Raw genomic sequence first — 24213 nt, 5'->3', positions numbered from 1 at the left:
TCTGACGGTGGCCTTGGTAAGAAGGTGATAAATCCAACTTAGACATCCCCGAGCCGCCACTTTCCGGAAACATGTCACCCCCGTAACAGCGGAAGGAGTTCTTTTTTTCGTTTTCGTTGTTTTTTTTTTTTTATTTTTCTTATCTCTCTCTTCGGATTCAGATGCGCGGGGAGAAGATCAATCAGAATTTATCACGCGTGTACGCCCTGCCCTCTCGCCTTCAACCCTATGCCGCAACGTCAACTCCGCGACCCGACCGTACAGCCTTCGGTCGTCGGCCCCACAAATCTTGATTAACCATTTCTGCCCTCGGCGTCGCGGAGAGGATCTCTGAGGGATTTTCGACCGAGTGAATCGGCGAAGGGACGGACGAGGGTGAGCCTCGTGCTCTTCCTCGTGATCAGTGTAACATGACGTGTCTACGACGGATAATTATCGGTACGGAAAATTGAGCTCAGACATGGTAGCGGAACTGAAGAACTTTAACAGAGTGGAACGCAGATTCAACCAAATTTTTCACCCGTTGAACCAAGAAATTGTTCGTAATTTAAACAAAATTCCATCATTCAAGGTATCACTGATCATAGATAAATTGCTCTTGCATTATGGTTACGGTCAAGGTTTGATCATTATCATTAAAATATTCAACGACGCTACCAATGCGGTAAATTTCCTCAGAATCTTTGGGAACTCCTGTGGATCATTGCAACACGGTGTCAATCCACCGCTATCTGATGTTGAATTACCAAGTCGACAAGAAGATCGTTTTACAATATTTCAACAGTGACATGTTTTACGGTGTAATGAAAGAGCTGCCTTCCAATTGAAATCTTTGAAGCAACTATGCGTGAGGGCACAACTGAAGCATCATGCCGAGTTTAACGTCGCGTTAACATCGTTGCTGGAAAAGCGAGGGTGAACTTTCCGGAGTGTTAAAATAGAAACAATTGTTGCCGTACGATACGAGTGAGTTTATACAGGGAAACTCCGAAGTGTACGAGGTTCCGCGAAGCGTCACGTCGTGTGGAAGTGAACTTGACGGATTCTAAACTCGCGGTGGTAAATCGTCGGAAAATGTTTATTTTCCTAACTCGGTTCTCTCGGCTGCTGTTCCTGTCCTTTTTGGACGACGGGGTGTCAGGATGGCTTGCTGCCACGCGAGTAACTCACGCTTATGCGCCTTTCGATCACGCGACCTTCGCCCGTCGCGACTCGAGCATATCTCGCATCTTCTCAGAGAAATAATGCAATTTCGTGTGAGGCTCATTTTTCACTCGTGACGCAGTCGCGAGCTTACAGGGATAAGGCGTTCGCCATTTTTCGTTCATATTCATAACTCATTTCAAGGTGGAAGCTCCAAGCGTAAGCTGCAACGATTTAATTCAACCTGACATGTGAGATACACCCGAGAATTTAAACCCGGTATTCAGTTTCCGAGGAGTTTAATCAATTTAATTTTTTAATTACTTCGTTGCAGCGTGGTAAAAAGTGACTAATTGACGTCAACTCAGCCCTGCTAATTGACGGTCGGTCCAACAGCTAGTTAGTTGCAAAACAGTGACACGAACGTGGACCCGCGATTGGAAAGTTCACCCCGCAAGTACAATCACGCGGCAATTAAACTTCGGAGAAGTTTGACGGAACCGATCATCTAATTACGCTCGCGATCTTGATCTAATTAAAAAAATTCGAACCAAGGGGAAGGCAATGATCAGGGAGTATAACTGTGCTCGGTATTCGAACATTTTAATCCCGATCCTGGCAGTGATTCCGGAATGGATGCGTCGAATGGCTCATGACTCGACTTACGAGAGCCGCGGAAATCAAAACTCCCCTATAAGCAGCAACGGGAAAAGATTGATCGACGGATTCTGGCACTCGCGCTTATAACGCAGAGACTAGACACGCCGCATTAAGGGGTAACGCCACTGTAACGGTCCAAAAAAAAAGGTTTTTTCACGAATTTTTTGCTTCCAAAATTGAAAGTAATTGAAAAAAAACTTTTAAGGGTGTTATCGGGCATACATTAAACTTTATTATCAAATTTTTTTACAGCAAAAAAAAAAACAAAATGGCGGTTCCACAGCTATCTTTCCGGGGCATGTTTTGCTTGCAGGGCTCCGCGGCACGCAGCACCACTGGTGCACTTTTGAATCTAGAACAAAAAAAAAAAAAAACCATCAATCTAGAGGGTTATAGCTAGAGAATGTCGATCGGATTTTAAAAATTATCAATTTTTGTGGATTTGGCGTGCGTTTGAAAAAAAAAATTGATTTTTGACGAAAAAACGGCTAGTTTTTTGTTAATAAAAAATCAATAAATAAAGTTATTGAAAATCCCGATCGACATTCTCAAGATAATGTTAATGTTCACATCTGGTCAAAATTTCAAGTGAAAAAAATGAAAATTGTTCGAGTGATGCTGCGTGCCATTTTGAAAAACCGTGTTTCGAGAAAAACGCGTTTAAAGTTTTGCGAATAGTTTTTTATTGGAAAAAATAAAAAAAAGGAGGTAAAAAAAAATTTTACCGTTAGTCTGCAATCCCAGCACCATACATTTGTCCTTCGATGGCCAAATTTTCGTCTTCTTTGTCTTTCCTGGTGGAGTTTTGGAGCGCACGCGCACTTTTTTCCGCGTCGCTCAGAGATGTCTTCGCGTGCGTAATGCGTTTGGCGTCGGCTTCGATGCAGAAATTATATAACTGTACATCAATTTCCACCTCCAACATCTTGAATATTTGAAGATATAAATTTGAAAAACTGGTAAATTCGAAAAATCAACGACGGAGCCAGGAATCGAACCTGGTGTCTAGCGATGCTTTACCGGAGCCTCACTCCACTAGACCACCTAGCCGCCCTGACTCTGATGTCGTTAATTCCTTTCATCACCAGTTGGTTCAAATTTGTTTTCTTGTGCTGTTGTATGTGAATATCTTGTATGTATATCTTGAATATTTGCAAGACGTTGGTAAGGCCGCCATTGAATGTGCAAACAGCCATATCCATCGCGATATCTAGGACAGTTTTTCCGCTTGAAGATGATTTGGGGGCCTAAAAAAAATTTTTCTCGCACGGGTCCTTTTTTTCCTTATTCTAGAGGGTTTAAACTATTTTTGAAGCCAATAAAAAAAAAATCGATTTTTCAAAAAATTTACAGTGGCCATACCCCTTAAACAGGAACGCCAAGTTCCAGACCTGCTTCGGATATGCAATACCTATGTGCATCCACGTTAAATGGGAATATGCGTACATCCTGCCCCACCCCCATAACTCAGCTCCATATCTCCGTTCAAGTGGCAGATAAGTATGTACTCGCGTTTTCGAGGTGTACGCGATATTGCAGAGAGCCAGGATTCCGTTCGAGATCTGGCAACGCTGACAAGAGAAAAATGGCCAAAAATTTACTCCTTCGGTGATAAGTCGTCTTCCGTTATTTGTAAAATTTCTCAGGAATTTTATTGTAAGAAAAGGAAGCCTGAAGTTTTGGATGAATATTTCAACGAAAATCAACACAAGGTTTATTTTCAATTATCTCTGATTGAAAAAACTATCAGCCCCGAAGCTTGTACTATGCTGAATCAACATACGGGAGTTTATTCTGAAAATAACCGTCCGATCTATACGTATGACGTTCGAGAATCGATCAATTCATCGTCGGGTGCTTCATGCTTATACGTACCAGCGAAACAACGCCCGTGGATATTATGATATTATGCCGAAAGTTTGTTGCACGAAGAGGGATAAAGAAGTATATCCAGAGGATTCTTCTCGACCATTACGCGGTAGATTGTTTGCCAATAAAAAAGAATGTCATCAAAGTATAATACTTCCTTCCAGTAGATTGCAAAGCCGACGAAGTGGTTGCTTGTATACTTTTGTATCGATCGGGCGCGATAATCGCGGTTGATTGCGAGATTAAGACAGCGTCGTAAACATAGGCATCTCTCTTTTTTTTTTCTTTTTTTATTTAAGTACACAATACGAGGCTCGGGGGCCGGGGGCAAATCGATGCTTGGTATTTCAATGAGAGCGGGTTAGTAATTTTACATTATACTGCAGGGCAGACTTTGCGCAGTAATGAAGAACTTCTGCAGTCTCAAATCAGGTGAAATTCTTTTCAATTATACGTTTAAGCCCCCATCTCGTAAATTAGTTGAAAGTTTCTTTCAGCTGCACACAACTCGCTCGGTTAAATCGTCGTAAAAAGAAACTCCCAACGACCGATAAGATCGCAACTTTTTATCTAAATTTCCCGACACCGTATACGAAAGAAAAAAACTCTTGATCTGTACTTGCGCAGGAAACGTGGCGATAAACGAAACCCGAAAAAAGAAACAGAAGCTTACTAAACGAATCTCTTGATCAATTTTCTCTATTTTTTAACCTTAATATAGGACCTACAATTTAATGTGAGCGACGAGGTGAAATTCTAAAATCATACCTATTTTTAGGAATTTTTTTTTTTAGTAAATGACAACGCTTACACTTTATTTACAACAATTACAACAACTTCAATAAAAAAAATGAAAAAATGACCTTCAAACTGTAAACAGTAAATCCCTGAAACTCAAATTCCTCCAAATATTTTCAGCTTCCTTTTAAAAAAAATCGTAAAAATAGGTACCCTCCCCCCTCCCCCCCCTTAATGAGCCGCGTATTTCCCTGTTACAAAAACTTTGGTAACAGAGCACCGCGGCGAGTCCATTGAGTAGCCCGACTTAGTTTCCGGCGTCGTCGGATATCGCGGGGAGAATAACTGTGACCAGTCCGTGGGAGTTTGGCTCGTTAATTACGGGGCGTCGGCAGTAAATAATAATAAAACTTCATTAATAGGACAGTTACCGGTGTTGGATTGCAGCCAGAAACATACCGCGGACTCGACCCTCGTGCACCGACGGCCGGAGTCGTTGACACGGACGTTATTCCCGCTAACACATGGCTTTGTACCTGCACGTACATACGCGCATACATAGGTGCGCCAGAATCGCGGATGCTGCACCAGCACGGCCATCCGGCATAATGCATGGACCAGTTATGCCGGGGTTACGTATTACAGCCGAGAGGCTGGAGGCTGAACACGCACGAACGAGCGGAGTCCGTCTATGGCTGAACTATCGTCGTTGTTCGGTGTTCGGGAAACTTTTACAGTCCTTTTCCCCCACCCCCGGCTATTTCATCCCCCTGCAGAGGCATGCGACGCTTCCGAAGTTGGCGGGAATTGTAGTCAGGCTCAAAATACGTGACGGGACAAAAGTTTAAACGGATAACTGAGGGAGATCAAGTTCATTACGAGTATAAGAGAAAGTCATTTGTTTATTTAATCTATAAATCTCTAGACATTTGTCACAATCAGAGGGAATCGTGTTGTTCGTGTGGGGAGAAAAGTGGAAAGGTCAGACGATGGAACGGTCGAAACTGCATCAACAAATTTTTAAAGAACTGAAAATTTCATCTGCATAAGTTGAATACAGTTCGACTGTAATAGAAATAGCTTGGTTTGTTTATAATTAAATTAGCTGTAAATTATCTGCGAGATTTTAGTCTTGGACCTGTTAATTGTTGAAAAAAAATCCAGTATGAAGAACCGTTTCAATTGACAAATGACGGTCTTGTGATTCATCAAGTTCTTCTCAAGAAATTCATGCTCTTGAATTTTTCAGTGAAAAAAATGTTAGAATAATGTAATTTAACGCAAATGTTTTTAAAATATAATCAGGTGTTTACAGAAAAATGCAGTGTCTTAAAATTTGTTCCGTTACCACGTGAATTTTTTATTTTTTTTCTTCAATTATTTTAACTGTGTAGATAATCGTTGGGCAGACCCTTTGAATCTTTCGTTTAGCACTTTTTGTTTCTATACGTTGTAGGTGTGCTGAAAAATCTTTATTACGCGGATCGTTGGACCTTTCTACCTGTTTTATCTACAATTATTTGTGAGATTAGGAGATTCGGGGTTTAAGGAGGATGGGGGCGTTAAAGCGATCGGAAAAGCGGGACAAGGAAACAAATCGCGTATAGAGAGGACGGCCGGGCGGCAGCTCGGGGGAATTTATCCCCGGGAAAAAGAGCCCCCGGCTTGCGGAGAGCCTTGCGATAAATATCGCTTTCGGTTCGATTCGATACTAATCGAAAGGAAACAAATCGCAGCCAGGCGAAAGGCTTTTGTTCGACGGTGAAAAAGTTCAGAGAAAACAAGCCCCGAACGGAGAGATAAAGAGTACAGATAACGCTGCGGAAAGGAGAGAAGGAGAGACGGAGAGAGAACCGCCACAGCGGTCGCCGATGTCGATTCGACAAATTTTTTCCTGGTCATCACGGTTAACAAACTCTTGTAAAGCCGCAATGGCTGGACGTTGTGACCAAAAAAACGTGTCGAGAGTATGTAAAAAAAGAAAAATTGGAATAACGGTGCGAAGCATGTGGCAGCAGAAAATCCGATTGAATGTAATTAAAAATGAAAGAGTTATTGTAGCTGTTGTAGTTCTCTTCTGGCAACAGAAACTCTAAATTTTCATGAATTCTAGCTCATTTGCTTAGCATCCGAATTCTCTTCGAATCGTATGCGACGAATTTTCTTAACACAGTTCCTGTATTTACTAGAAAATATTTTGGGTGTATAAAAATATTGATTGCTAAACTACTGTGTTTAAAAAAACGTATGAAAGTCGACAGATATTTATTTCACGCAATTTGCAAAGAATTCGTAAACAAGTGAAACAATTAGCCCTGATCCACCGGAAGCGCATAAATTATTACATTTTTTCGGTTAAATACAACAAAAAAAAATTTTTTCAAATGACGCGATTTTTCTAACGAATTATTCTACAACGTTTTGGATCTTCTATTCCACGTCGAAAAATGCTACTACATAGAATTCGATTCTACTATTTCAGGCCATGTTCCGTCGTTTTACTAAATACATTTTTTTCTTATTTTTTACTTCTTTCCTGTACCGTACGCCGATGCGTCCTTGACTGCAGAGACCGCAAAGAATTGCAGAGTTTGTCGAATGCGAACGGCGAACTCCGGCCGGCTGACTGCACGGTTTATTACTACTAAACAGGCTGACCAAGCGGTATATTACCACTGGACAGGTCTGATGTATTGCCGGTCGGGTTGCCAGGGCGTCGAGGGTGGCTGGCAGTCGGTGTCCAATATCCATACTGCGTCGAGCAGCAGCAACGGCGCGCGATGTTCCTTCCTCGTGAAAACTATTAATTTAACCCCCAGGCGCTAGCTAGGCGGGCTCATGTTTCGTGCGCATAATTCAATTTTGCCACCAACATTGAATTAGTAAATAATATCGTTGGTCACCGGGGGTAGGTATGCGGTTCCCCCGGAAATTGGTTCGCTGTGAGAAACGTTGTCATGCGACACACGCTGAAACGAACCTGTCCGACGGCTAGATTTTCGTCGAATTTCCCAAGCCTCTGTTCTCTCGATAAATACTTTTGTTGACTTATTTTTAGAGGATTGGAAATCGCTGGATCAACGATCTTTTTGATCTTTCTTCGCCCGCTACACCCTTGCATGATTATTTGACTTTGAATGGCTTGATATTACAGGAAAGGGTTTACCTGCTCAACGACAAACAGAAAATTCATAGACGTTGAGGATTATTAAAGAGACAAGGCGTTCTTGAAGGCTGGACCTTTTTCCCGGTCTTTAAGCGAAATAACATCATCGCTCGAAACGAGCTAAGGAATGCTCTCGCTGCAGTTTGCACCAACAATGAGTAAAACGTAGAACGCCTCGTAGCTCATAATTCCCGGCTGCAATGAATAATGCAGGGATGGGCCGAGGGGCGGGAAAGACGAGGGGTGCAGAACCCGGCTACACAAGACGACGTTGTACCACCTCTGCACAGTTTACAGTTGTCTCTGCCTTGCTGACTAAGCTCCTTGGCACTTGCACACTCGTGCTTTGACTGTCTCTCGTCTCGCAAGGAGGATGACACGATTTCGCCTCCTCTCCTGTCCCTGGGTCCTTAAAATTCTGTCTCATCCATCCACGCGTTAAAACGTATTCTCAGAAACCCTGACATTTTGTCGTTTCTAATTTTTTCACAGTCGAAGCTGCTCTTTGTTGGCTTTTATTGTTGGGATATCCGAAGGCGATCGAAATCACCTCGTAAGCGGATTTTTTTTTTTTCGTACTACTTTTGTTATCGATCAATTTCGTTCATCTCAGGTATACTTGAGTCAACGTTCCCGATTTCTCCTTGCCCGAATGTCCACACGACGGATCTGGATCGAAGGGATACGCGGCGTAAATACGCGAGTTGCGGTGAGGACGAGGCGAGTTTGAAAACAGCCATTGTATCTGGGAAAGCGGAAATAATGCCGCGGAATTACACCGGCACCGGGTACGAAAGCCGGCTATCCTCGGGCTGTGGTTAAGTAGCCGATTGAAATGCATAGCGCCGAGCACTTGTGTACAATCTCGAGGAGCTCTGCACGACCCACCAGACCGTGAACGACGCTGACGATGGGGTTGAAACTTGCGTTAGAGCCGTGATATCACGCGCTGTGCGTTGCGATTCGCATATTCGGGGCTGAGTCCGGTCGGACGAATTCTGTACTTCCGGTTTCTGCACTCGTCATGTTCGCTCTCGTTTACTTTCTTCGAATCGCCCTTGTATGAGCTTGCAGAAACACGAGGCGTTGAAAATGATGAAACGAGAGGGTGGAGCTATTTTGGCAAAAATCGGGAGACGGCGATCACCTTTTTCTGTATCGCAATGGCCAGCCTGAACGGTAATGACCTCGGAATTGAATGAAACGGGGTCGGCCCTCTTATTCCGCTATTTTTATACGGCAGTCGGATGAAACCTGCAGCTGTAGAGAGCGTAAAAGTCAGCCAGAGAGTAAAAAAAAAAAAAACTTGCGAGGATGATGATTTTTGGTAAAACGTTGCTTCGCGGAAAGGAATTCCTTCGATCCCTGCACTACGGAAACTCCTCATTTTCATCTAATTTATTTCCACGTTCAGGCATTATTCTGCATGCAATGCACGATGCTCCGGCAACTCGACCACGCCGTATATTATAATAAAAACGCAGAATTTCAACGCACAGCTCTGGCACCGGCAAGTTGGTAACAACGGGATTTATACCCCTGGCCTGCATTTGCCACGGAGTGCAACTAATTCAAGAGACATATTTTATTTATCTCCCCCCAGTAGCATATTTCCTCCTTCTCTCTACTCTCCCCTCGTGTGGGAATTTACGCCGTTCAGTTTTCCCCCTTTTATTACCTTCCACACTCCACCCAATTCACCATGGAAACATTTTATCCCTCTCCAATGTTAGGTTTTAGAAACTTGGGAGAAAAACTTGTACATACAAGTTTGTATTTGTTTGAGGATGTCTCACGATCAGTGGCAATACGGAAATGCTGAATTGTATAAAAGTGAAATTACGGCTCGTGCAGCGTCTACTCCACTGTCACGTTTCAGAATTCAAGCCTTCGTTCTAGTAAAAAAAAAAAAAAAAAACGATTCTCGAAAATAGCTCAATCTAAAGTATTTGAACTTTTTCGAAGCTTGTGAGAGCCCTCAAGTACGGAAGTGGTAGTGGCACTGCCACGTGGAAGAAACACGTCAATTTTTCCTTCGCTTTCTTCCTCCCCCCCCCCCCCCCCCCAATTCTCCTTGATCTCGAAAATAGTAGTGCACGAACAATTTAATGTTTCCAGTCGATTCACAACGCGTTATTAGAGGGCAAAGGGAGCTTAGCGGTACCGGTTATTATTGTCTAATTGTGCGAAACACGTGTCCTGTTGCAAGGTCGTTAGCTCGGAGGGCCTGGAGGGCGATCGGGATCGATCTTGGCCAATAGCCGCGGAAATTTTGCACGGGTGGCAAAAAAAATAAATAAATAAAAGAAAAATGAAAAAATAAAAATAAACCGGAAAAAAACAGAGGCCGTGGGTCCTACGCCTGCGTCTAATGGGGATCGTTTAATATTTTCACCCGCGGAAGCTCGGCCTGGGAAAAAGTGGCGAGGATTCGAAGGCAGGGTGGCTGGCTGGTTCGTTGGTTCGGTAGAGGGTGCAAGCTTATATTTGACCCGGGTCAAAAAGCGGCGTGTGCTGCTGCGGCGATCGCCGGGCAGTTAAGGGACGTTATGAAAATTCAACACGCTTATCTCCCGAATGCCCTGGGATAAGCGAAACGATTAAGGGAAGAATTTAGCAGACCCAAAACCGACCGTAAAACGCTGATTTTTTTTCATTCTGTTCTGTAGCCTGCCAAAATCCTTTTCCATAACCCGCGGAAGATAAGATCGTGGTGCTAATGCCAAAAGGGCGTAATTTGTTTTTTTTCAGTTTCGGAACTATTGGCAATGAAGAAAAAATTTTCCGCCCTTTTGTCATTGGCATCGGGATATTAATTGCCGAAAATCATGAGAACGATTTCGCTTCACAATTAGGTACACCGAATAGACATGTGCTCGATAAAACTGTCCCGTACATTTCCTGATAATTTATGTTTATACTCTATAAATTTACGATTTACCTATCAAATATTACACCGGTTATGCCACGCCCGGTTCTACGTTACTTTATGCATTAAATTCATTCGATTTTAATAGTCGTATATACGTATACGTGTGCTGCGGTCGGTGATAAACTGCAGCATTACCTGCTGATTGAATACGTTAATCACTCGAGATTATACGGAGAGCGCAAATTGATTCTAAATAAATTACGCGCAATGTCGAAGTTAACTGTGGCAAAGGGGTAAAAAAATTTTTTCAAATGGTTACACATCTTTTTTTATCTGTTTTTGTCGGAGGCATTTTTTTTGTTTTTTTTTTTTTATCGCCGTCAGGGTAAATTGATTTATTCGTAATACTCGGATAGTTTACTTGGATGGTAAATTGTTTTTTCCCCTGTTATTTCTTCTACGCTGTCCTCCATTCTTATCGAATCACGGTAATTTTTTTCCGAAGCCGACGTCACAGCCGGAATATAGATACCGAGATATGTATTCGGCAGCCTCCGCAAGGGTCAGCGATTTCTGATCAAATAACAAAGAGTATAGCTCGAGGCGCTAAGAAATTCAATATTGCAGCTGTAATAACGGCAGGAATTTCTTCCTCCCTTTTATTGCTGTCGTGACTTCGGCGGTTGATCCATTCGCGTGATTCGCATCCAAATCGATACGACTTGTCAGTCATTGTCTCTGAATTCGGTAACGACTAGCGGTATTAACGAATCAGAAATCCTCCTGCCAATTACAATTTATTTAATTGAATAATTACGTCCACGAGGTAGAAGAGAAATTTCTCCACCCACGCCGATCACCGCCTATTATTAATTAATTCTATTGAGTGATAATATTCTCTCCATCATCGCGATGCAACCTCATCAATCCTTTATTATTTTTACCCTTACAATTACGGCCAATTTACCATCAATCTCAATTTCGGCGGGGCTTGCAGTTCGGAAAAAGCAGGAACCACAAAATTCCACCGCTCGCTCGTCACCGTGCGGCTATAAGGCTTAGGCCTCTTTTTGGTCATCATCTCGCCTCTCGGCTTGATTTTTCCTTCGTCACTGCCGGCAGGCCGCCCCCTAAGCTTCTCAGGAGATAAGGGTGATTAACGTCGCAATTCTTGTTTTCCTTTGTTAGCACCCCGCGACGACACCGAAGATGCGGGGTAAACGAATGGGAAAAGGATTTCAGCCAAGGGTAGAGTTACGAGTGTATACACAGAAGGCGGGTGGAAGTAGAGAAGGAGGATGCGACGAAACGTTCTTGAACATTGAACCCTTTATTTTATGGATAAATCAAGCCAGGCCGATGATGACACTGTTGAAAGTATGAATTTGTTAAACTTGAAAATTGAAACGGATTCGGATAAGCTGAAAAAATACTTATGCACATATTTTCCGCCGGTTTATACCCAACTTTGAACTTCGAACTTTGCCAAGAATGAGCATTGATCCTTGGATCGCTGGGCTAGTTTGCCTGAGGATTCAGCGGACTATGAGGTAAAGATAGCTGCTCTGGGCGTTGGAGCGTACAGCTAGCTGTACTATCTCGATATTCGAGAAGGAGGAGGAGGAGGACCGAGGGTGTATTTATGGTAACGGATATTTCAAGCGGTGCCCGTAATCACGTAACAACTACCCCGTATAAGCTAAGATAGGAAGCCGGGAAGATGGTGCGGCCTCTGGCTACGATTCGAGAGGAGGGGAGAAGAAACCCTTCCCGATCCTCGTCGTTTCACCGCTTCCGCTTTCCAGGTCGTACCGCCTAATTCCAGAGAGGTCCTGGAGCTCCCACTGCGACGAATTAACGTGGTAAACGTACCGGCACGCTGCGAAATTACCACGAACAAGAAAACAACAAAGCTACGAGTGAGTTGAGAAGAATCGGAAGATTCCGCCGAGCGGTAGGAATAATTAAAACCAGAAACTGTTCGTCGAATTAAACAAAGAGGGGGAGGGAGAATGATAGAGGAAAAAATTGTCAAGGGAGGGAAATTAAGCAAAGCTGCGTAATGGCGTGTTTGCTCGGGGCGAAAGCTCGCCTGCAAGCCTAATTGTTTACTCCGAGTGTCGGAGCGCCGTTATTGTCACGAAGTCGTTTGGCTAATGGTGATTAAAAACGCAGGCACCCACTCGTTAAAGTCAAAGTACTTTTCATTTCCTCAATTTCCGCTTACGCGTTACCTTTTGCATTTCATTCCTCGCTCGCGATTAAGAGATGGACGTAAATTTCGGACGACGGCTCGAGATTAAAACGCATCAGTCTCTCTTGGGTGAGAAATATGATTGAACTTTACGGCTAGGTTCCTTATATTGTTCATTCAATTAATCGCCAGATGCGAAATTTTGTTTACATCGAGAAGATAAATAATTATACACTATAAGACAGGAGCTGGATAATGAGATAGAAAATAATGAAGCGAGGTAAAGAAAGGAATTCGCAACGTTTTTCTTTACTCCGTACTTTTTCCCTCTATTTCCATTACGCTTATTGTTTAGGCTACGGGATTCCCGGGGATCCTGTAACAGGAGCGAGAAGTGCCCGGCCGCTTTTCACGACTCAAAAATCGTATTAATCTCCCCGCATCACTCGAGCCAGCCCTTATTTTTCCATGAAAAGAAATGAAAAGAAACGAAAAGTATTTCTCCCGAGGACCATTTGTAACCTCTTACGGTATATTTGATAAAACACAGAGATGTGTTCATTTATGGAACATTTTCACCATTTCCTTCCAGCTCCTCGCCGCCTGCGGGGTTTGTATCACTTTTTTCTCGTTCGGATCTAACGAGGTGCGAAGGAGGATCTTCTCGGCTCGATCGGGATATTAGCGGCTGAAATTAATCACCAACACGAACTTAGTTTCCTCGGGGATACGCGTCATCGGTGTTCACTGATTGGTTTCGATCTTCGGGGGCTCAGCGACCTCGTATTATAGATAACTGAAAAATTGATTACGTTGTTGTAATCGATGACTGTTGCAAAAACTGCAATTAAAGTTCCGCCCGCGCGGTTTCAGCGGCTCAAAAACAGCATCCGATAACCCTTTGAGAATTCCGGTACAAAATTTCCTCACTGCAGCGATCGTTTCAAAGGCAAATTTGAAAGCGTCATCCGTCGCCAATTTATGTGCAGCAAACGTTATCTCTCTCGGTAAAAAACTAGGAAGCGGATATCCGATATTTTCCACGAGTCAAAGCCAGGCCGGTCGCCTTCTTCTCTTTTCCACTACTCATCGCATCCCACCTGCCAGTACCGAAGCTTTGAAAATTCCCGACTCGTATTTACGGTTTTACTTTTGAAACGGAGCGAAACACGCTCGACGTTCGCGGTGCTGCAATTAGTGCCACGGGAGGCACGCACGAACGTCGGTGATTACACGCACGTGATCGTTTAAAATTTTTCCAAATTACCGACGCTAGAGCGACTCCGGATACGTCAAATGTCGTCCCACTCTCCGCTCTTGAAAATTCTGCAAAGCGCACAAAGCTCGAGGGTCCGTCATCCGTCATGACGCGTGGAAAACGCCGCGTTTCACGAGGGGATAAAGATTCGAGGGTGTAACGGCGACGGGGAGAGAAACGAGAGGAGCAGAAGAAGGGCGTCGCGGGGCTCGAATGGCGGAACGCTCCAAAGTGTCCTTGTTGTCAACTAACCTTTCCTGACCTTCCACTTAGTGCTCCGACAGCGTGACCCAAAACATCACCAACCCTACTTTCCGCCATGGCTGCCTAACCGCCCTGAATCTTCCCGCGGAGTTCCGCAGTCGAGTCTAGACTGCGGAGTCCCGCCAGGCCTGTCACTTGACTTTCCAATTTCCCTAAGACAACCATGCTACCCGCAACCCTCCATCGCTCCTGCGGGAAACCCTTGCCATTCAAAATATTCCGCTGTAACGTATCTGCGGAATCCCGAAGCACGCTACGGTGTCTCACGATTTCAACTCACAATCACAAACGAACAAAGGAAGAATGCTAATTCTAATCGAACGGATTCGTATTTTTGCACGATCAAGAAACTTCTGTACCTATCTCGATCCCGAACACAAGGGACGGTCCACGAACCGACCGTCTTAGGGAACGACGGAATCCTTCCTAACCTTCCATTCAGACAATCAGCCGACGCGGTTGATCGCTGACTTTTACGTTCCAATCGCGAACGAGAGCAGAATTACCGTACGCAACAATCTGGTTAGCAATTAACCCGTGATATTCGGTTGCACGGTTGTACAGGATACGTAGTTGGGTAACAATTGCCGCGGGATCGGTTGCGGATAATTGAAGCAATCGACGAATCAATTACGTTCCCCGAATTAGCAAATTACTGGTCAATCGGTCCGTTGCGGAAATCCATCGCCCGAAATTCGTCGACAATTGCGAACAATCGGGAGGTGAGACTCGATTTTTCATCAATTTCCAACGATCTTTACGTCCGGTAGACGATGCGGTTGTTCAGCGCTGTCTTCAACAACGGTAAACAAACAAGACGCAACTTCGTCGCGTTGCGTCTTCGACCCTTAATCGTTACGCAGCTCCTGCGAAGAATCGGAGCTTGGATCCTCTGCGTGTTTTCCAAACTGTATTTCGATGCACCATGTCGCCGGACGACGACGGCTATTCTCGTCTCTCTGCAAAACGCAGCCGGCACTGCATCCCGGATGGAAAATCCGACTGCGGAGCGCCGAGCGCTACGGAACTCATCATCGACCTGCTCCCGGTTGACTGAATCGTCTCCCTGTCCCAGCATGCCCTGGTGTACATGATTCTCTTCCAGGCATTGTCCTCTCGGCTTCATTGTCTCCTCGGCCTGACGCCGGCGACCGTCCAACGAGCGAATGGGAACTGGGAAATGGATCGTCCCTGCACTCTCTGAACTCCCTGTGCTCCAGGTAACGTTACTTTTACTACCCTGTATCGTCGCGTGTTTTGTTCAAACTGCAGGCTCACGGCTTGTTAGCAAAACCTTGAACGAATAGCGACGGTGTCTTTCGAATAGGCGAAGAATTTCCTCGCAGAGGATAATACCGAGAGATCGATACGCGATCAAAGAATTGAGGATCCAGAAGTACACATAGACCCTAGTGATCATTACACTTTCTCTAAACTTCATTGAAATTCGTTGGAATCGTTGATTTTTTACAGATTATAATGTTCAAATTTCACCCAAATTGTAGTCGGAAGTCGTAGTAATGAACCACGTTTTCAAATAAAAAAGGGTTTTGCGGCCAGATTTTGCGGAACGCCATTGACGAATTTGAGAGAAAATCGAAACGTACTCGATCCAAATTTATATCACGACCGTCGACGTACTGCAAGGTCCTGCATTGTGGCGCTAAAGGTTTGCCTTTTTTCATTCTGAATAACAATCGTGATCTCCGGTATTCTGACCCTCGTGTTCGCAGACACAAAAAAAAAATAAAAATCAGCAACGCCTACCGAGCCGTGACATTTTACCCTGATGACGCATGCTGTTAATTACGATCCAGCGATGGAAAACGGTACGTCATGTCTGGCCCCGATTTTTCATTTTCAAAATTCCAAATGGTGCGAACACATGTTGATACAATATTCGCGAGAGGATAATTGGTAGCTAACGGTTTTCGATCGATGAAAATATGTCTAAGTTAGACGTAAAGTGAAGAGCAAAACAAAAACTCGAACCTCCCGTTCTCACACTGCAGGTTCCAAGTTCACAGAAAAAATATTAAGAATATTCAATTTAAATTTCGAAATACAAACTCAGATTCGTGATTAACGATTTAAAATCCCTGAGGTACAATACGAAATGAAAATATGACAATTATCTTATTTTCAACCACTATAATGGATCGACCACCTTGGATTTGTTATCAGTAACCAAAAAAACCTCTATCTGCTAGATTCTACCAAAATCCGAATATTTTTAGATTATTTTCCCGCCATATTGGATTCGCGATTTCAGATTTTGCAGAACTGACTTTAGATTCGTGATCAGCTACCCAAAAAACCTTACTGAACCAATTTTCATTCGAATCCAATCATCCATTCTCAAGATACCATAATTGTTATTCTATTTTTTGAAATTTTGTTATCTGTGCGATTCAAAAAGTAACGAACCGATCAAAGCCAATATCTAATCAGGTACAAGTTTCGAAAAGCCAAAATCATTGAAATCCGGTAACTCGAAGCGTCGAGATTTAGTAAAAACTCAACTTTTCATTTTTGGTGTGATTGCAATAACTTCGTTCTTTCCCTGAAAACAGAGAAACGAGAAGTTAACAAAGCGGCACGAGCCGTTAGTCACTCTGCGTACGGGCTCCGTTTACTATCCGAACGAGATAAGGCATGAATATATTTCCGTTGACGGATGAATAGGCACGCTCGGTATTGTGTAGGTACACCTACACCTACACCTTCGCGTAGGAAGCAGCTCGCGCCACTCCAAAGTGGTAGCAGCTATTCCCACATTGTATTGATTTACATCGAGGCACTTAGACCCAGCTGTTGCGTCTCAAAAACGATCCGCTGTATGAGCCCGAAATTGCGGATCTTCCATTCCCCGGTGAAATACTTAGGTATCTCCTTATTACCGCGTCTCGGAGATACTTGGCCGAATTTAACGCTGTGAAGGATCACCGATCCGTCCTTTATTAATTCCCCTTCCTCGTTCCTGGCCGATAACAAGACGGCCGGCAAAAATCGCATTGCACTGCGAATAAAGTGAGAACTAAACGATTTCTAATTTGTCAGGTTTTTTTCCCGGGCATTGATCGTGATACATGACAGAATATCGTAAAATGAAAAATGGGTTCGATGGTGCGTGCGCAGATTTCGGTATTTCCACCGAATACCTGATGATGATTTATAACCCGGGTTCGTCCGATCAAAAAGCGCGATTATTTATCGCTGTTTGTTCGAATTCTGCGCAATATTCGCAGGTTCGATCAACCTCAACTTTATCGAACACTGAATGAATCCACTGCGTAACTATCAACCGAGTTTCCCGGCTGGGTGTTTATGTTTACTCAATAACCGCAAGTGTGCTTGATTCCTTGACGGAATTCTCAGGTCTTATTTAACCTCAAGGACACTCGGTGATAAATATTAGTTCGTATGACGTGAGTTAGAAGCAACGATCACCTGTGTGCCTACCTGCCTACAGCCGCGTAGTGACCGACAAATCAAACAACCGCGATGACCACGTCGACATCACTGTTCAAAGTATCACCGCCCCGGAGGCCTGGGGTCCGTGTTTGCTTGTTTACACTAAAATTCAATTCCATTCGACGGCTCGTCGACAATTACATTCAGTGCACGGAATACAGCGGAGCGGTGTAAAGTGTGCGGATAGAGTGGCAAGGCTTCTGGAGAACGCGAGTCAGCCTGGTGAGCTTTTTTCTACCTATTTATACTGAATTTATGGATATTAGAATAATGATATACTACTTCGGGTACTTGGGAAATTACTGTTAAAAAAAGGTTTAATAATAGTTGGGTGGAATGAAAATATTTACAGGGACTCATTTCTGTTTACCGAGCGCAGTTTCAGCGGGGGAGTAAAGGTAAAGGTTCAAATTAGCAACGCTCGGTGAAAGCTGCACGTTGAACTTGGTAAACGGCGAAACCCAGAAGCACTTTTACGAGGCGGTATCGTGATTCATACGTTCCACCTCTGCGTAGCATCGCGTAAAGGCGCGTTGCAGTTGGTACGTTTGCAACAACTCGTACGATTTTACGCTGCACTTACCGCTCGGGAATACTCCTGTCGTATGCATTTCGAGTTTCATATATAATCTACAAAGATATAATAATATGTAACGGGATGAAACGCGTAGTGAGTTTTAGCGGAAGGTCGAAAGAGGGGAGGAAAAGCTCTGATGATAAAAATTTTCGAAAACAATACTTGCTTCGCAACAGCAGCTGCTGCCGCTTTTTACTTTGACTGACAACGCGAGCTTCGCATCTTTTTTTTCTTTTTTTTTTGCATACTCACTTGTTCGGCTGGAGTTTAAAAGTAGCCACTCGTATTTTACCCGATCTAATTACCGGCGCTAATTGTTCTTCTTTTTTTCATTTAATTCTGTCCGAAAAATTCTACCACAACGCGAAAGAGCGAATAGCCTAAAATAGGTAATGAGGATTGTTAATTTTTCCCATATATTTCATCTGCCTTTCGTAAAACGGATCGTATTCAATTTTTTCTGACATCTCGCTCTTCGGGAATTAAAAATTTTGTCCACCTGTACATTCAGGCAGGGCATTTCATATTTAGTCCGACGAAAATTGTGATCAGCCTCAGTTTATATCCGCGATAAGACGTAACAAAAATGAATGGTACAGATCGACGTTAAAAGTATAGTATTTTGAATAAACTTTGAAAAAAAGTGCAAAGCACCGCAATGAGGGCAAAATCGTGGAGAGGGATGGCGGGGAGTGAGAGGTGATAATAAAAAATTCAAAGGTTCACTTCCGGGGAAAGTTAAGAGGCTGTATCGTTATAAATCGCTTAGAGAACATAAAATAGATGCGGAAAGCTTACCTAACCCCGGCCGTGATGCACGCAGAGTGCCTGCCGAAACTAAAAACAATTTTCGTTTATACCCGCACCATCCCTTCGAACCCCTCGCCAGAAACCTCCACCCCCATATACGTATATTGTAAACGAAACCAGAGTTATCGCCGACAGATAAAACGATCAGATATTTCATGATGTATAATTCAAACGATTACGCACCTCTTCTTTTAATGCTGCGTCAACATTTTCTGTAACTTATCAAAGATTGCTGACTATTGATCACAGATTTGTGGTTTTTTGTTCTGTAAAAATTTAAGAGCAATATTTTTGCTAAGTCGAGAGACGGGAAATTGTACTTCGTCGAACTTTGTCCGTTCCAATAAGCATCGGGATCCGTTCCGCGCGAGTTTATGTAAATCATTCGGTATGAATATCCGCGAAACGTGCCAAAGTACATTTCTCCCTGTTACACATGAAACGAATGATAAACGAGTTCTGGTGATCGTTGCTAAGCAGAGTTTAATAAATCGTTTTACCGCCACTCCTGCAATACGTTACATAATCAACGACTCGTTGTCTACATTTTCCGTTCGTAAACTTCACATTCCTCCACCGAATCCCGATTACCGAATGCACTTTGTTTGTAAACAAAGAAAGGTACTAAACAACGGTAAAAATAAACCCTGTTTCTAACTCCCAGTCGCAGGTCTGGAATTAACAAAATTTCACCGATGTATTGATTAGCGAGGGCCTCTCAACGAGAATCGAGTAGCGAGAATGCCGATTTCGCCGAACGAGGTAGTTCAAAGTTTTTCATTAATCGTTGATTAACGCACGAGTCCTCTTTACGACACAACAAGCAGACTAAACAATTGTTCGTCGAGCCGTAAAGAGTGTTTAATTGCTTTAAAGCGGCACCCCTTGACACCGCACGGTGCGCGCAGAGCAGCGTTCCATTGCAAACAGGAACGTGTGAACGGGTTTCCGGTAGGTATACGTTTTCCGCAGACGTGCAGACGGCGCGCGTATGGCGCAACATAAAATTCAACTTTTCACCATATTTGCCGTGCAGGAACCGCAGCCGTGATGCATGGGCAACCCTAGCCGTGGGTTTTTGTTCGCCGCGTTGCACGCGTTGCGCTTCCACTTGCACTCGGCTAGCCGAGGGCTTTCCGCTGGCTCGTTGCCTTCGGCGGATGCCACGAGGGCAACCTGATTAAAAAATAAACCAACGAAAAATGGAGAAGCGCGTGGCGAACGGGTGCTTTGTGAAACGCTTCGAAATATGCTCTCACGTTCTTTTTCCCTCGTGCTTTTTCTCTCACTTGCACATTTTCTGCAGCCTTTTTTTCGTCGCTGCAGTGGATCCGCGTTTTTCTAGTTTTACTTTTCTGTTTTTTTTTTGATCTTATTACTCTTTGTACGGTGGTGAGATGAGTCGTTTTTTCCCTTGACCTCGTCTTCTCTTTAACGCTACTTAATGCACGTTTTTTCGTCAACTTTGGGAGACGAGGTATACTGTGAAATAGTCCAGACACTCAAGGATTATAGATTGAGATTTTCGTGTGGCAGTAATAGTAATAACAATAATAACTCTAATAATAATAACAGCAATAATCATCATGATAATGGTAATAACGGCAACGAATAAATTTCAGATAAAGAAACGCGCAATTAAATGAAAATACCTCGCGAGTCGAGTCTTGCTCTAGCCCGTTCTCCCCAATGTAATTTCGAAGGAAGCCACTTAATTTAAATGCTCTAATTCCACCCACTCCAAAAGCCAACGAACCACCCTCGCTCCTATTCGCCCTTTATTGTTCCTTCGAGGACGAAATTAATTGCTTCTTAAGGAAGTGGAATTATATTTTTAAGAGCTTCGGTCCCTGGCTCTTTGTCATCCTAGTGCTTGCTTCGCGTACAGATATTATATAGGTGTATGTATATAATGCCATATTATGAAAAGAAAAGGGAAAAAGTAACCCTAACCCCAACAACTCTGAAGCGTAATATAACTCGGGAGAGCTCTCGACGATAAATGTACCGACACTTATCCTTGTATAGTGTTTGTTCATACAGCCGTCAAGCCTGTGGCTCTGATTCGAAGGTTCATGGCATTTACTGGACTGTATAGCAATCGGAACAATAATCGAATAGCCATTTTTCCACCCGTTGATGTTCCATTTATCAATATTTTCAGCTCCTCTGCAGCGCGTTTCTACGAACAGACAGATCCTCCGAGAAACGTACAAAGAACTATATGTACCTGTATGGAACGTGTATAAAACGTAGTCACTTGTGTCGTAATTGCCGACATAGTTTTACCCTGAAAGTGCGTACGAACGGTAAAGGCAAGGGGACTAATAAAATATAAGTGAAACGTGGCCGCGTTCGCGATGCACGACATCAACAGAATTCTTGAAGGGTTGAAAAGCGCGTTAAGCACGCAAGCCGAAAGACGAGATTTTCGGAATCCCTGTCGCGTAAAAAAGGCGCGAAACATACGTGATTCGAATCGGAATTGCAAATGCAATCGAGAGACGAAAATTGGTTGTCATCCGACGCGTGTGAGTAGAAAAAAAAAAAAAAAAAGAACGAATAAAATACCACGAAAAAGGGGGCGAGACGAGAGGAAAGTCTGCGATTAAAAATTAAACACGAGTATCAAGCATCGAAAACGCAGGCGGGGAAAAATCCGCATAATAATCGTCAGACGCACCGCTTGAAAATCGATTCGACGTCGACGTCAATAATTCTCCCGCGGTCGCTGAACTCGACGCGGGGGTTGAAGGGGGTGTAAAAATGACTGGGCCCACGACTTTCCGGGTTTTTGGGCCCGAGCGGTGCCTTCGCAAACCGGAAGCGCGACGGTGCCGAAGACGAGGAAACGACCGGAAATCGCTGGAATTTGTCAAGACACGCAGTGCACCAATTCGCGTTTCGTCCTCTCGGCGATTGGTAAACGACGCGACGCGACGTGCGCCTTGGAAAGCGTCTACGCCGCCTGGGAAAAATCCTACAGGCGACATAAATCAGCCGGCAGCTTAACGTGACAAAAGGACTCAACTGCACGCGGACATGGCGAGTGTAGTATAGCTTGCCGACCGCCGGTGAGCGATGGCAATATCTTTCTCTTCGTTATTGCTTGTGACGCGAGACGGCAGCGACCGGAAACCCGGTTTTTATCCCCTCCAGCCTGCACTGCTGGCAGCAATAAAAACATCATTCCACCAAATCGATCCTCGCCGTCTGCACACAACGCAACTCCCGTATCCTGTATCGCGATTACTGCCAGAGTCGGAAGACTCACTCGTCCTTTGGCCGTTTTCTGCCGCACAAGGATTTGGAGGAAATTTGCCTGTTTCGTTTCCCGCAAGAAGCAACCAAATTCTCGGTAAGATGAGAGTAGCGTTACTGACCCTGTCCCAATTATTGACCTTCTTGGGTTGTGTATGTGTTTGAGTCTCTTAGTTCTAAAATTATCAAGAAATAAATTCGCAGCGTCAAACCCTCTAGCAATTCGTTTGAGTCATCGAGAAATTTGCTATTATATTTTTGAAAGATAAAAGGGTTTATAATTGGGTCTAATGGTGTCGATAACTGGTACACTACCTTGTAATAACGATGCATCCGATGCATTGGACCGCCTTTTCGCTTGCAATTTTTCAACAGCTAATTGCGACAGCAGGGCGCATTGTCGGAGTAAATTTTCCAGTATTCTCGGGCTTATCGATATCGCAGATCGCTAATGGAGTACAGAGAGGAAGGAACGGAGTGTGCAGGGTAAAACGCACGGCTGAGTATGCCTGTAGGTATATGTATATTTCAAAGCAGAGCTTTGCTCTTCCGGTGCAACAGGTTCGGAGATTCAATTTTATACTCACACTCCTGAATGTATTATCAAACATGGGCATCTTATACCTCCTAAGCGTTTAACGAGTACCGGTATTCGCAAAAGAAATCTTGGCGCAATCGAGACGTGAAGTGTGTATGTTTTACCCACGTGACGATGATACGACCAATAGTGGTGATCATCCTGTTATTGTTTTCGATCTCGTCGATAACCCTGTTTTCATTTTAAAATCCGGATCGCTGTACTTGAACGACGAATTACTGTAACTGACGATTAAAGAAACTGTTCGATTTTAGAACGAGCTTTTTCTCAACGAGACGAGCAACTCGCTTATTACTCGACGAAGCGAGAGAACATCGACCGTTCTTGACACTCGGTTTATTCGCTTTTACACCCGGCAGTAGAGTCTGCAGTAGCGTTATGGTCCGGTGCTCAAGACTTGTGTTTTATCTGGAGGCAGATGGGACGGACAAAAGGATGTCTCAACATCAAGGAAGCCATGTGGTTTCCCCCGTTGTGTTATATCATTCTTAGCTTTATGAAGGCTGCACGAAGCCGAGCTAACATATATTATATATATATATATATATATCTTTCAGCTCTGGCCGAAATGATAAGCCAGTTGGAAATATACAACCCGTAGCAGACGAAATGGTTACGGGGAAAATAGATTATACCGGATACGATTCCATCCCGAGCGTATAACGCATGGATGTAGGTACATACATACGTACCTCGCATCCACTCCGATATTATTAGGATACTTTCTTGCGCTCGAAATCGCGGCCACGTTTCCAGATAATTTGAAATTTTACGGACGGTTACTCGCTGCCGAAAATACGATTGTTAGAAACGAAGGTAGAATAATTGAAGTAAATTGAAAAGAATTCGTCACTCGAAATCAACGAAAGTTTCTATTTTTTGTGGGTAATATTGGTTTCGTCGCCGCTGAAATGACATCGCGACGTGTCTCGTACTCGTATTTCACTTTCGCTCTCTGAAAATCTACCTTTTACCGCTAAATAAACTATACATTATAACGAATATGTACAGCTATATACGTATTAAATGTACATCGTGATATATTTCTGACACGGCAACCCTTAACCGTCGGTATGAGATACAAATCATCGAGGTCCAGAGGTGAGAGCGAATATACATCTTCGACCGTTGTCCACATATTTCACCTCCGATCCCGTCCCCCCCTTTCGCCCCTTTCATATATAACCAGGCGTAACATTCTCCTGTAGTTTACATTCTATGACCTGCCCTTACAACTCGATACACATACAGCACTTATAAAACAAAGCAAGAAAAAATTCTTCTCGGATAATTGCAAATTGAAACATGTCGAAGTCTCTGTTCGTCGAC

At 43.7% G+C, this 24213-nt stretch overlaps 1 protein-coding gene across 7 annotated transcripts in view; it reads right to left on the bottom strand.

The window, feature by feature from the left end:
* The window catches only part of LOC124297359 (uncharacterized), a 103819-nt gene that overhangs the window by 33676 nt on the left and 45930 nt on the right, over nt 1–24213 (bottom strand). The gene's annotated exons all lie outside the window — the stretch shown is intronic.

Source organism: Neodiprion virginianus, chromosome 2, assembly GCF_021901495.1.
Source record: "Neodiprion virginianus isolate iyNeoVirg1 chromosome 2, iyNeoVirg1.1, whole genome shotgun sequence".
Classification (NCBI taxonomy): domain Eukaryota; kingdom Metazoa; phylum Arthropoda; class Insecta; order Hymenoptera; family Diprionidae; genus Neodiprion; species Neodiprion virginianus.
This window is presented reverse-complemented; position numbering and strand designations above follow the sequence as displayed.